The sequence below is a fragment of the Brachycentrus maculatus genome, unplaced genomic scaffold (assembly GCF_059751285.1).
Source record: "Brachycentrus maculatus isolate JH-2025_06_01 unplaced genomic scaffold, ASM5975128v1 h1tg000381l, whole genome shotgun sequence".
NCBI lineage: Eukaryota > Metazoa > Arthropoda > Insecta > Trichoptera > Brachycentridae > Brachycentrus > Brachycentrus maculatus.
Genome location: NW_028281130.1, coordinates 85,001 through 100,000, shown reverse-complemented (window position 1 = coordinate 100,000; position 15,000 = coordinate 85,001).

Below are 15,000 nucleotides of genomic sequence, written 5' to 3'. Positions count from 1 at the left end.
GTATCACATACGATAATTTTATGAATACGACTGGGGATATTTTAATACCATCTTTAGGAGCATGAGTGTTTTTTTTAGATACTTTGGGTGAGAACAGTTAGTAAACGTATAGTAAAAATACTCGTCATAATAAATTGTTCCCATGAAATGATCATTATTTTGTTAAAAATGTTATATCTTCTACGTACGAAATTTCAAATTCAAATTACTTTTATGTATTTTTTCTGTGTGATAAAATGATTTTAAAAAAATTTAAAGTTTTCCACACCCTAGTTAAATTCCCAGTTTCCTCCTCAGCGTTCCCTTTTTGTCCCTGAGACCCAAACACCTCTGGTGACCCGAGGGGTTGATATTATCCACTTTGGTAGTCACTGTATTAATCAATTACAATTCATTACCATACTAACCTTTATTACACTTACAGAGTAATGCGATACATTGCTTGAGGATATAATAACGAAAATAGTACAATAATTCAATTTCACCTTTTTTTAAATTCAAAAATATAAATTATGAACAAATAACTTTAAAAAAAATAGTTTAATAAAGATAGTAAATTTGTTACGAATTTGATTATTTCCGTTTTCAGCATCTTGAAAATACATATTTTTTTTAATTGAAAATATTCGTTATAATATTATTCGAAATGGCGCCTTACAGTTTCATTGGTAATCTTGAATTATTATATTTTATTTTGTCTATACTTTTATGAAAATCCACATACAGGAAATACTTGTATACTGTTTCCATTGTTGTCTATTGGTGTGTTCTGATCAGATCTGACTTTTCCCATTTTCAATATATTTGCACAAATCAAGTTTCTTGAAAAATGGATAAGTATTAAAAATATCACGTTTACGTCTAGCACCCTCAAGTATTTATTCATTTATACTTTTTCAAAGCCATAATTACAAATAACAATAATGTGCCCTCGCCGAGTTTTTTTCATGCCGAAAGCTCATTTTTATTCACATTTATTTATAAAACTATAATATATTAAACAAAATAGTTTTTGACGTACAATCAAATACGACAAGGCGTATGATGCGATCTTTTTAAAATCTTTCCACCTCTTTTATCGATTTATGACTGGCACTTTTACACTTAGTTTTTTTAAATGGATTATAGAAGCATAATATTGCATAATAATCCAATTTATTTTGATCAAAGCGTTATTTATTAGGTTTTATTTAATGTATTTCTGTGTTTTGAATCTTGTACATCTTTGCATATACGTTTTCATAAATAAACAAATTAAGAAAAAAAAACAGTCAAAATGATGACAGGAAAAGTACAATATATCATATAGAGGACATCATGATATCCTTTTTGTATAGTAGATAGTAGTAGGAACTATAAATAATTGTTTTTCAGAAGAATTATTGTGATGGAATTCTTATTTGTCATGCATTTTACCCGTACAATTGGATTGACTTTGAATAGGTTATTTCCTCTAAAGATATAAAATGTCTAGAGTTACGCGATTAAAGAATTAAAAAAAGGACATTTTGTTTTTTCGTGAACATGTTTTTAGGTGCTTTAAGTCAACGAAAATGATAAAAGCTCACTGGCAGATATTGGTATTTTACATTTTCCGTTAATAATTATACAATAATAAATATTTAAGTGATAATGTTTTGTATCTCAAATGATTTCATGTGAGATCTCTTACAGCAACTGTATAATAAAAATAAGGGGTATATTTTGAAAAAAATTCAATTAATAACACATGTAAAGCAATTTTTAAATATTGCAAAAAAACATAAATATATATTAATTTGTTTTTAATAAAAGAGTAATCGTTTAACTCAAGTACAGATTGAATAGTTTTGTGGACACATCCAAACATGCGCCATATTTAATTAACGTATATTGAATCGACGAAATTGATAAAAGTAAACATTAAAGTTGATGATACTTTGTATTGAAATAACATCAGTCGTATATAATTTGATAGTGTCATTTGATAGAATCGGTTGGCTCTTAGGGATCGGTTACACTGGGTGCGTTTCAGGGTTTAATTGAAACTGTTCTTACTCTAAATACTCTCTTAACGCAACAATCTGCGGAGACTATAAAAGGTTAATTTTTGAAAAAATGTATTTACAGCAAAATAGTAATAAAAACCAATGAATTTTCAATTTGACAAAATGCATTAAAAATATAATTGTAAATAAATAAACATAGAGCACTTATTTACAATGAAAATTGTATCTCTACTTTGTATATAAATAAACCTAGAATGTTTATTTGTAATGAAAATTGTAACTTTACTTACGTAAGACATATGAAAATAAAATTTAAAGCAATTTATCAATATAATAAAAACGGTAAGTAAATTTTATTAACCATTTTTTTTCAACTTTAGTACAAAACCACTTTTATTAACAATTTTACTGCAAATATGACAACTTTAATTAAAATTGACTTTCTATAGGATGTTAATTTTATCTGTGGAAAAAGTACCAAAAGTGTATTTTATATTGATAAGAGTAATGCAATGGTGTCAATTAAATCAAACTTACATGACCCAATTATGGTACCATATAATGTAGGTACGTCTACACACACGAAACATGTCACATGAGAGTTGTCTTGCAGATCACTGGACGATTTATGTAACCTGTTGTATTGAGTACTCTAACCCTTCAATATATTATTATTTATCAACTTTGATATAAAGTTGTGGATTTATCAACCAACTAATTATCAAATCAGGTGATCGAAATATCGGTAGTGTAAAGTCAAAGGGGTATATCTGTCTCAGACCAAATTTTACAAGAGAGCAAAAAAAACATGTGAAATTAAATAACTCATTTGTTTTTTTGTATTTTTATTTGTACATATCTTAATCAAACTAAATAAGTATTGCAACCACAGCTATGTCCTTTTGCCAGATTATGGAATATACTACAATATTTTAGAAATTTTTAGTACAAACTTAGAAAATGAAAATTTGACAGATATACCCCTTTGCCATTACACTACCGATATAAAGTTATCAAAATGAAAAAAGGTGTGTTATTATTCAATTCAGTGAGTACACACACGCCTACATACTCGTGTGTTATATGGGGATAAAAGAATCGGCAAGTATACTAATAATTGTAAATTAAGGAAGTTATTTTTGTGTACAAACAATACGGGAGTCGTGTAACCAGAGCTTGGCATGAGAGTGTGCGCCGACCCCGCCATCGATCCGCCCCCTGCCCCCCCCTCCCACAACAACCCCCTTTCTGCCATCGTCATTTCTACTCCTATTTTGATGCTTTCACCATTCATGGGAAGCTTGTATTCCTACGACTCTTAACATCACAATTAATTTTTGGTCCCTGTATGAACATAAAAATAAAATTATGTTAAAAATTAAAACACTATTTTGTTAGAAATGTTATATGAATGCAGGTTAACGTTTTACACCGTATTCCAAAAAAAATCGTTTGTATAAATTAATTTTGATATAAAAAAACCTTAACATTATTTTAAAATTTGGGTTTACGATGTTATAAAAAGTATATAGTACTTGAAGGAAACGGGGTGAAAAAATCATCACGTTATAATCTTTAAATCCAGAAAAACGTGTTTTTAAAATTCCAAAACCGCCTATGATTCTTTTTCCGCCAATGAAGTTTTTTTCAAAGTCTCATAAAATGGTTAATTGACAACGTAGGGGAGAGGTTCGTACCTTGGGCTATTTTTTTTCAAGGTCTCATAAAATAGTTAATTGACAAAGTACGTTAATTTTTTTATTGAACCGAATACATCAGTTATTTATGATCAAATTGTTAAAAAAATATTATGTACTACTCATACATAGTATACTTAGGAATGACATTTTACAAAACCTCTTCTCTTGGTCCAAAGTACGGTACGGTCCCGTACCTTGGATAATATGGTATCGTACCTAGGTCATATAAAGTAATCGTTCAGTAAAACTATTTATATCGTCTATAATGTTTTATATTTCTTTGGTATTTAAAAAAAAAAAACTAAAGGCCCACAACTTCTTCGAATGGTATTTTAACCATTTAGAAAGAAAACAACATTATAAAATCAGTTTTCTTCGATTTAATTGCGATTATGAGGTTGGTAAACTCGTAAATTAATGGCTTCAATCACCGCGTTTCAACAGTATTCCATACAAAACATATTGTTTTTCTCCTTAAATCACAAAAAAAAAACAAATGAATGAAAATACAGTAAATCAAATTGACAGTCACGTTTTTGAGGGTATATTGTTTCTAAATAATAAGATGTTTTTTTAATAGCCAATAAAATCAGTAAACAGATGCATGCAAAGAAGTAACAACAAATTCTTTTCCAAATTAAAAAATTACCGGAGTGTTGCTTGAAAATTTTACTTTTGATGCACAAAAATCGTTTTTTAATTAAAAAAAATTGTGGCCTCTCCGCGCCACAACTAAAATGCAATGGCTAAAGGACATCATTAAATTCTGATATTAAAAAATATTTGGGAATATTTACGTAGATGGCCGACGGGAAACGATTGACCAAGTTACCGACATGTCCAGGGCAGGGTCCTCTCCCCTACGTACGTAGGTACATAAATAACGTATAAAAACGCATTGAAAATGTTTTACTGAACTCAAAAAAGTTTTATTTTGGTGATTTCTTTAGGATTCTGATAAATATTGTTGAATTGTTTCCCGCTACAAAAAATAATGTTTTTTTTATTAATCCATAAAATTGTTTCATATTATTTCTTCTCTTTTGCTTTACGAAGTATCTAACTATTTTCATAATCGAATTTTATGTTGCACCATTAAACGATATTGTATATTTAGAAGCACTCAGCGTACGGTGTCTGATAATTATGTTGAGTGCATCAAAACACGTGTCATAATATATGTTAAAAATCAGTAAAGTTTATTAATTCAATATTGCATTTAAAAAAAAAATTATTTAAATGAAATAAAGTCGATTTGGAATGTTGAAAGGTTTTATCCCATATCAAGCCTATCCAATGTCACACAGAGTAAATTTATGCCCAAGGGTGAATACGTTTTCAATAAATTTATTCTAATAAGAGTGCTTACGGTTTTTGGAAGGTAAACATGAGCATACTGTGAAAATGTCAGAACCTTCAACCTAAAATATATTGCAAATATATACTGTTACATATGTTACATCCATTAAATTTAATCTCAAGTATGACTCATAACCTATTTAACGATATATTTATATATATATATATATATATATATATATATATATATATATATATATATATATATATATATATATATATATAAATATACATATATATATATATATATATATATATATATATATATATATATATATATATACATATAATGAGACACGAAGATTAAAATAATCATATAACACATATCTGAATCAAATTCAGAATATTTTTTACCGACATTAATACTTGTTGAATGTTTATTACTTCAAGAGACTACTTCCAAATCAATAAAAGTATACCTTCTTTTACAAATGGGTTGACTGTAAAAAATGAATGTAGATTTCCGGATCTGATACAAAAACTCTTGGCCTTGGCTTCCTGTAAGACACACTCCCAAGTAAAATTTATGGAATGAAGGCGAAAATGTTTTAAAGAAATCTTTAAAAAAATATATATTTTAAGAAATAACTAGCAAAGCGTTTAGATGCTTCTCTGCAGGTAGAATAGTAAGGATAGGTAAGGTAAATGTGAAAAATACACCACTAACACCCAGACCAACTCAAAATAAATCTTCCTTGAATTCATTTTGCAATTGGCGGGAATCGAACCCGCGACACCAGCTACAGTCTATCCAACTACTCCACGGCGCCTGCCAAATAATTGTAACTCAATTTTATTTCATATTAATTGAATATTTTACATTTTAAGCTTTCAATGTCTCTGTCACTGACTACCTAAATAAATACAAACTTGAAATCCATCACTGAGTTTCTAGAAGCGCTATTATTTTATTATTGATAATGATTAGTAGCCATTTAGTTGTGTTATTCATCTACGGTAAGATCGAGTGTCGAAGAAGTGTCGGAAAAAAAAACGGATCTCTTGGCTCTATAATATGCACGAGTGGATAGGAATACGGAACGTCGAGGAGCTGTTCGAACTGCCCAAAATAGGGACACTTTCTCACAAGTGAGAGTCGACAGGACCCGATACGACCCGTAAAGAAAAAGTTTCCTCTATGTTCAATCACTGAACAGACAGTGGCCGATATACCTACACACAAAATAATTCAAATTCATACTTTTGTCCTACATGACTCTTTTCTAGTCCTCTAAGATAAATCGATTTAGTCCATGCGTTGATTAATCACTTAGTCAGGATACTTCAATATAGATGAATATATTTATTGATAACCAGTGATGAGAAAAAGAACAATTGTTGGTAAACCAAATTAATTTAATTAATCGTAACAGCCCGTTAAAACATTGTGATTTTATATAAACTATTTTCTTTTTAAGAAAGACGACAACTTCTTTGCAATTTAATTGATTTATCCTAACATATCAAATGGACACAACCGATTATTATCTAATAACATTGTATAGTAGGTAAGGTAAGGTTCAATACTTTCGAAAATACCCCAAAAAATGCTTGCCTTTGAAAGTAAGATATACTATATATCCACCCCGTCGACATGTTTATAACATAGGATAAGAAAGAACACAAACGCATTATAAAATATCTATACAATGATATATGCACGTGTTTGTAGAGGACGGACTGTACAGGGGAAAGGATAAATCCAGGACATATTTAGAAGTGTGACAATCTAAAATAGGAACTTCTTATCGTCACTGCGCACTGGGCGCGTAATTCCTCCAATGTGACAACATTCAAATATTACACGAAGAAGTAAATAAAGATTTTAAGCAGATAAAAGATGGGAGTCTTCCCAAATATGTTATTACTATAATTACTAAATCTGTGTGGAAGTAACATATTTGAAGTGAAACTTCTAAGATAAACGATAATAAGACGAGAATGGAGAGAAAAATTTCAAGCGTCACGTTTTAGGCACATTTCGTTACATGAAAGAGAAGAAAGACATAACATAGACACCACAACACAACGACACAAAGCGACAAAATAAGGTAATGTCGCACATGCGCGCGTTGTAGATATACACGTCAGACGCTACATATGAACAGTGAGTTACCACGCGTTTTGTCAGTAATATTAATCGTGTTTTAAGGAACCCAATAAATTAATAACGATACAAAAGATGCTAATTTTTCTAGTTATCTTGAAAATATCGGATCACAGACATATATCACATATTTTAAGTATCCTGAACCATGACTACCAGTATTACCAATTGAAGCACAGGTGCTGCAGTGATAAAAGTGAAACATCTCTGCTGCAACAAGTGCTACACGTATATTTTTTTCACTGTTGTCTCTTATCAAGTGATTGAATAGCGTTATTTGGAATGAAGCTTTTTTTGGCAGCATTGTCAAATACTTTGATGTTAAGTTAAGTAAAAATCAGATTTGAAAATCTTGTTTTTTCAAAAATTTCAACCAACAACATGAAGATTCCAACGCTGTCCGATTAACTTCACCTCGTACAGTGGTAAACATGGTGTAACGTGCATGACGTATTTAAATTCTCATATACGTTTCAAATATAAGATAGGGTCAATTTGTATCTTGCCAGATTATTTGAAAATAAATAAGGAAAAAGACATTTTTATAAAATTCATGTTGTACATTTTGGGAAAAAAATGTTGTTCACAGTTGTATGACTTACTGCTGTCTTAATTTAGGTTTTTATAAATATTTTTACTTCGGTGAATATACGAAATACAAAAAAAAACCTTTAAGAATTTCATTCCATTTGTAGTACCAGTGAAGACAAATGTACGTTAACATTATTGAAACATAATGTAACAACATTGCAAAACTACATTTAAACTTATTCTTGAAATTAGTTCCTTACAGCTTTTAATGGTGTGGCAGGAACGAACCTTTCACAAAGATGTAACTACTGCACATTCTACAATGTAAGGGATAATAATAAAGCGTAAAGCTTTAATGTATTAAGTAAGGTAGATTTAAGCATTGCGGTTTGTTATATTTAAATTTGTTTTATAACAAATGTAATAAAATTTTATTAAAAAAAAACTCAAATATCGATGTCTTGGAGGATAATCATAATAATAATAGTACCTTATGGTGAGTGAGGAGATATTAATTTCATAATATGTAAAGAAATATTTTTTTATGAACAAAGCATGAACTCGACAACTCAACTCTGATTTTGTTATTTTCATGTTAACCTCTTAATTTTTCTTCCGGAAAAAATAACCATTTATAAATAAGTATTTTTTACTCTTAAGCATTCGTTATAGCAATTCCACTATTTAAGTTATTATTAATGATATTTCACTGTAAATCTTTCATACAAATTAACAATATAATTATGTATTTTTAAATATGTATTTAACATGCATGCGCATTTCATATGTATAATGTATTTTAATGTTTTTGAAAATATATTGATAGTCATTTTGCTCATGGACGAAACTTTTACGAATAAATAAATGAATAAGAAAGCTCAATCAAAGAAAAAATAACATTCGAAAAAGTAATAATTTATTATTGTTAAGTAAACATTTTCTTTGTAAATAAAGCTATGCGTAAATGGGAGTTTTCTCATTTCTGTCGAAGTTTTGAAAATTTGATACATCAAAGGAAACATTTAAATACTTGTCTCGAGGCTTTTATGGAAAGATTTTCTTAATTCATTTTACACAAGCCAGTTTTTGCAATGGTTGTATTTTCATATTTTTTAAAATGAGATCAGTGCTTATCATTAGAGCCACCTACCTATGGAGCAATATTGATGAAATAAAACGATTTAAACAATTAAAGTAAATTTTTAAAATAATATTTTCTAAGGGACTATTTTCCCCATTTCTATTGATTACACATCGCTGTTAAAATCAATGATGCTTTAAAAATGGTGGTGGTTTAATTGGAAAAAAATGTTTTATTGTAATTGTCTTATTTAAGAAGACAAATAAAAGCTGCTTATAAAACAAAATAATCTAATTTTCGGATACAAAGAATCGATCAGTATTAAAATATAGTTTATTTTAATTGAATTCGTCATTTATTAAACAAAATAATCAAACATAAAAATATCATGTTTTAAATATTCCAAAAAATATATGAAATTCAGTTAAAAATATTTAAAGTTTGTCCAAATCTCTATTTACAGCTATCGGATTTAGTCCCTCGAGCGATTGTTATGTATATATATATTAAATGATTGATAATCTCCAGAGAATAATATTTTACAATAAGAAATATGGATGATATAATTATTAAACCATTTTAATTTTCCTTTCGCAATAAATTATTTTACTTCGGAGTATCCTCATAAAATTATATTGATATTTATTATTCTCAAATCGTAATAATATACTTTGTAGTTTTTGTAACAAAATTTATGTCATCTTAAAAAAAAAAATCACATATTTTTTGAAATTTTTGTTTGTACCATATGATTTTTAAAAAAATTTCCAATATTTTAAATTTCTCTTTGTTTAATGTATAAATATTATTTGGAAGAAACTTTATATTCGATAAAAACTCGCATTTATACACATTTATCATGGAAATACCGAAATATACATATGTCTGCCCAAAAAAAACGTCATGGGTGGGAACATTTTAAGGATTTGAATCAATTCTCAGATTGGTCAAGCGCGAATTTATAGTTCACTTGGTTTCAAAGTGCCTTTCCTTTGACTGTGAAAAACAAAGTGTCACATGACCTCTCACATGGACGTTTTAGTTCGGATTTTATTTATTGTTTGTGGTTTTTATTTTTATATGACACAATTCGGCAAATGAAAATTTATTTTTAAATGTTTGAATTGAAAAAAATGGCATTGTGTAAATTTATTGTGTTTGATTAAACACTTATTTTTGTATGTACGAGTGAATAAAGTATGAATTATAAAAAATATTAACACTAGACTACATAAAGAGTTTTATTTCATTTCACACGACTAGTTTCGATGAAAATATCTGTAGAATTCGAAAATAGCTGTGTGATATTAAATAAAACTCTATAAGTGGTTTGATAAGTGGTTTAACACGTGTTTAATTTTTGATGTCATGTCATGTCATTCGACAAAATCAATGCTAAATCAATAAATAAAATAAAGTATCGGATGATTATGTTTTGAAATAGTCATCTGATTTAGAGGCATTTAAACTGTTTACGTATTCTTGTGTTCCTGCCTTAAGACTTATATACCTTCATATGGATAATTCTTGCATCTCTATGATTTTCACTTTAATCGCGCGAGCTATAAATTTTAGCATATTCACATTTTACATCGAATAATACAATATAACATACCTACCTATAAAAATGTACATCTCAATGATTCTTCTGAGTAAGAAAATTTTTAGGGATCTAATAATCGTATTCAAATATGATTGTAAGTAAAATAAATACAATGAATAGCAGAGTTGCCGGAAATAATGTAACGTGTTGCAATATACACGGCGCAAGTCGGTCAAGTGTACCATTTTGCGCGATAAAGCTCTTCAAAGTCCCCTTACACCGTTTTTACTTAAGTTCTCAGTATGTATTGTGTATAAAATGTGCTCCACTTTAACATTCTGACGTCATCGTAAGCTTGCCCTGAAACACATTGTAAAGGATTTACCAATTGTTAAAAAACGTTTTAGGATGCTTGTTAAAAAATTACTGAAAATGTGAAAATTAAAATTTTGAATAATTTCTTTTCATTGTATAATTATTTTTGTTTACAATGAGATTTTTTTGACGAACTGAAAAGACTTGTTTTAAAAAGATAAATTGCATTACTTGTTGGTTTATTTATATGTTATTTATAAAATTATTATAGAATTTAGTTACCGTTTTATAATTTATGTAAATATCGGGATCATTTTTTACGTGATAAATATATATTTGAACAGGTGATGATGAGATACTTTATGAAACGCTTCTTTCCTTTTCTTATCTATTATGGTTAGTTATTAAATTAAAAAAAAATGTTTCCCAGGCTATTTATTAAAGATTTACGAAACAGGAGATGGGACGGATAAGGAAGAAAAATTATGGGGAGCAAGTTTAGTTAAAAAGCATTGAAAATAAACATATCCATATCGAGCCCGCGAGGGTTGTTTTTCAGTCGGTTGTTTTTAGGTGTTGTGTGATCTTCGATTTTGAGGTCCTTGATTCAATTTTCACTCTATCGTAACTTAATTACTTTATATACATTTCTATGGCCCCTCGCCAATGATAATCTGGGTTCTTGTCCTTACGGTTTCAAAATCGGTGACACATCAACAATTTGTGGAAGACTAAATACACTAAAGGAGATTTCAAAATGCTTTAATGCTTTAGTTTAATTACTGTGATGTCCAAGATTAAGGATGTACATATTAAAAAAATAAATAAAATCAACCCTATATTCTTTGCAATTTAGGAGCGGTAGCACCGCGGGCACCAAAATCGGGGTGTGCCGAAATCTTCATTAAAATGGGTATTAAGGAGGATGAAATTCGCATTCCTGGACGGAGAGTACCTTGCCCCAGGCAAAGATTTTTCTTTGCCCTATTTTTTACTTACATGTGTATGTATACACATATATATATATATATATATATATATATATATATATATATATATATATATATATATATATATATATATATATATATATATATATATATATATATATATATATATCTATATATATATTTATTTATATATATATATATATATATATATATATATATATATATATATATATATATATATATATATATAATTATATAAATATATATATATATATATATATAAATATATATATATATATATATATATATATATATATATATATATATATATATATATATATATATATATATATATATTTATATACACACTTGCTGTATTTACCCTCAATCCTGTGTACCCATATAACATACATGTATTATATAATGGCAAACTTCCAATGTATAGTAGCCAAAAGCAAATTGATTCCAGGAAAGATGACGGTTATTTTATCTAAATTGTATGACTTTGTATTGAAAACTAACTATTGAGGTTTGTGCGAATATATTATGCATATGCGTGTGACTGGGTTTTGTCGTAACCGACTTTATCGGAATGGTCCGACGATGTCGACGAAACATGGATACTGATAAAATAAAATAATTGTGTAAAAAACTTTATGGTTGTTTAATTATATTATAAATATTCGTGGGTTTTCTCGTTTATCTAATATATTTAAGATTGAATATTTATATGCACATACGGATTTATTTTAATGCATGTACGTACAAAAACAGTGTCTCTGGTGGTTTTGGAGCATGCGGTGGCGATTTGATTTCAAGGAGAACGTAATAAAAAGGCAACCAACAGAATAATTCGTACTCAACACTGACGCCAAGAAAAAAATATTAATAAATTATTTACATCGTATATCTCTCAAGAGCATGATCAAGCTTGTCTTTTCACCTTGCCTTCCGTTTCCACTAATCAGGACGGTCACTGCTAAATGATGGATCGTAGGACTGAGAAGCCTAGAGTGCTACGTACACACACATATACATATATATATATAAATATATATATATATAAATATATATATATATATATATATATATATATATATATATATATATATATATATATATATATATATATATATATATATTTATATACATATATATATATATATATATATATATATATATATATATATATATATATATATATATATATATATATAACATATACAAATGCAACATTATGCAAATGGCGTTGGATTTGTTTATTTGGTAATTAAAAAATTATCCCTTTAGTATTTCTTAAAATCTTACTTTTTATTTGATACGCCTTTTCAATTATGTATTATGAATACATAATTTTACGTATTCCTCTTATCCCAAGGACGTGTGAAGCACGAAAGGGCTCCTGTATTATGTTTTTACCTTTATTATGTAAAATATATTTTATTCACCATTATAAATTTCCGCCATTTGATATAAATATGTAAATGTAGCATATAGCAGAGTGACTGAGTTTCCAAAAGTGCTAACAATGTGTCATGCTATACGAGAACATAATATCACGTATTTATGTGAGTACGAAAAAGTTTTCTATTACTGCGCTATTTTCATGATATGAACATATTTAAGGTAAAATAGGTACTATTTCTTAGTGTTTTTTTCATACTCGAATGGTGGATAGCGCATGAAATCATATCAACGTGGTGTTAACTTGATCATGAATTCATAGGAGTAGAATATAATTGAGAGGACAGTGATGAAGTGAAGGAGTTCCTTCTTATTATTCTTGACGACAAAAGTAATCGATAAGTAAAACACATCGAGCAAACTTCAACAATAATTATTGTAAAAGTAATTTGTTTTATTTCTCTTTTTCCTTCTTATAAAAACACACACACACTCATTTATATAGAATCACATAAATCTACATCACTAATATTAGAACCATAAAAAATAGTATAACTGGATATGGATTAACATTGATATCTCAACAAAATTATTGAGATAAAAATATGAAAATCTGAAGAAAATATGAACGTATTTACAGGGATTTTGTCCACCTGTCGTTGACTGGTTTAAGTGATCACTTTATAATCTGTGAAATAATCAAAATGCCGCTCATTGAATATTTTTGAACACATTGAATTATTTTTACCATTTTCCCTTTTTTTAAGAACGCAGTGGATACATATAAGTGTATTAGTCCGGATTTGTAGTAATATAATACTGTTTTTTATGTGTTAAATATTGAAAGCATTCACTTTGTGGATCATATTTATATTATTTTGAGAAATAAAAGACTTTTTTTTGATCCACTCACATTTTTATTAACAACCAACTAGTTTCGGCAACAACCTGTTGCCCTCTTCAGGGTTTAATATATGACAAAACCCTGAAGAGGGCAACATGTTGTTGCCGAAACTAGATGGTTTTTAATAAAAATGTGAGTAGATCAAAAAACAAAGTCTTTTATTTCTCAAAATAATACTGTTTTTTAGTTTAAAATACATCGGGAATATGGTGTATTACCACAGTTGACTTGGTATATGACTCTAAATTAACAACAGGAGTTGTTAAGGGGTGAAATGCGATAGCACGCGAGGTACCCGCGAGGATGACTTGTTGAATGTCCAACTAATAAATTAGTGTTGAATGAAAATTAGCGAGAAATATGCGCAAACTGACATTAATTTAATACGCCATCCACTTATGGGCTAGTCAGTAGGCTTGTGATTGTAATTGGAGCTAGAACACCAAAGAGGAGGAAAAAGCCATAAAAAATAATGACGCAAGTTATTTCCGCTAGGGCTGAGGTATGGACTATTCGACCAAGCGACAAACCTAGTGTGGTATTAGAGATACATACATCGCTCACTCCTTTCAACAACGTCATATATAAAAAAAAACTTGATTTTTCAGGATATCGTTTTTAAAGTTTAAAAATATAATACAATGTATTAAAAATAAATATCAAGCCACATATTGAATTTTTTACTGTGCAACAGATCTTTTTAGGTAAAACCTGAATGTTTTTTTCTCCATTTAAAAAATATTTAGTATGTTGAAAAAAATTATTAAACAATACCTTTTCTTCAAAATGCAAAAACAACACTTTCTGCCCTGTAGCGGGTAAATATTAAGTTATAAATATGCCGCTTTTTCTGGGATATAGTACATTTTCTGGGCATTCCGAAAACAAGCACAACTGAAAATTGACGATTTTTGATATATGACGTTGTTGAAGGGACATGTCGAAAGGTCCATGGTCTGCCAGATATACCAACGCATTGACTTTATTTAGGAACAATTATTGGGGGTTCGCGAGGCTAATTGATACAGAGAGGCTGTTATGTTTTGAGCCATGTTGCCCAATAAAAGAATGACGAATTGATGAGAGATGTTTTTCTCAAGTTTAAATATATATTTTCT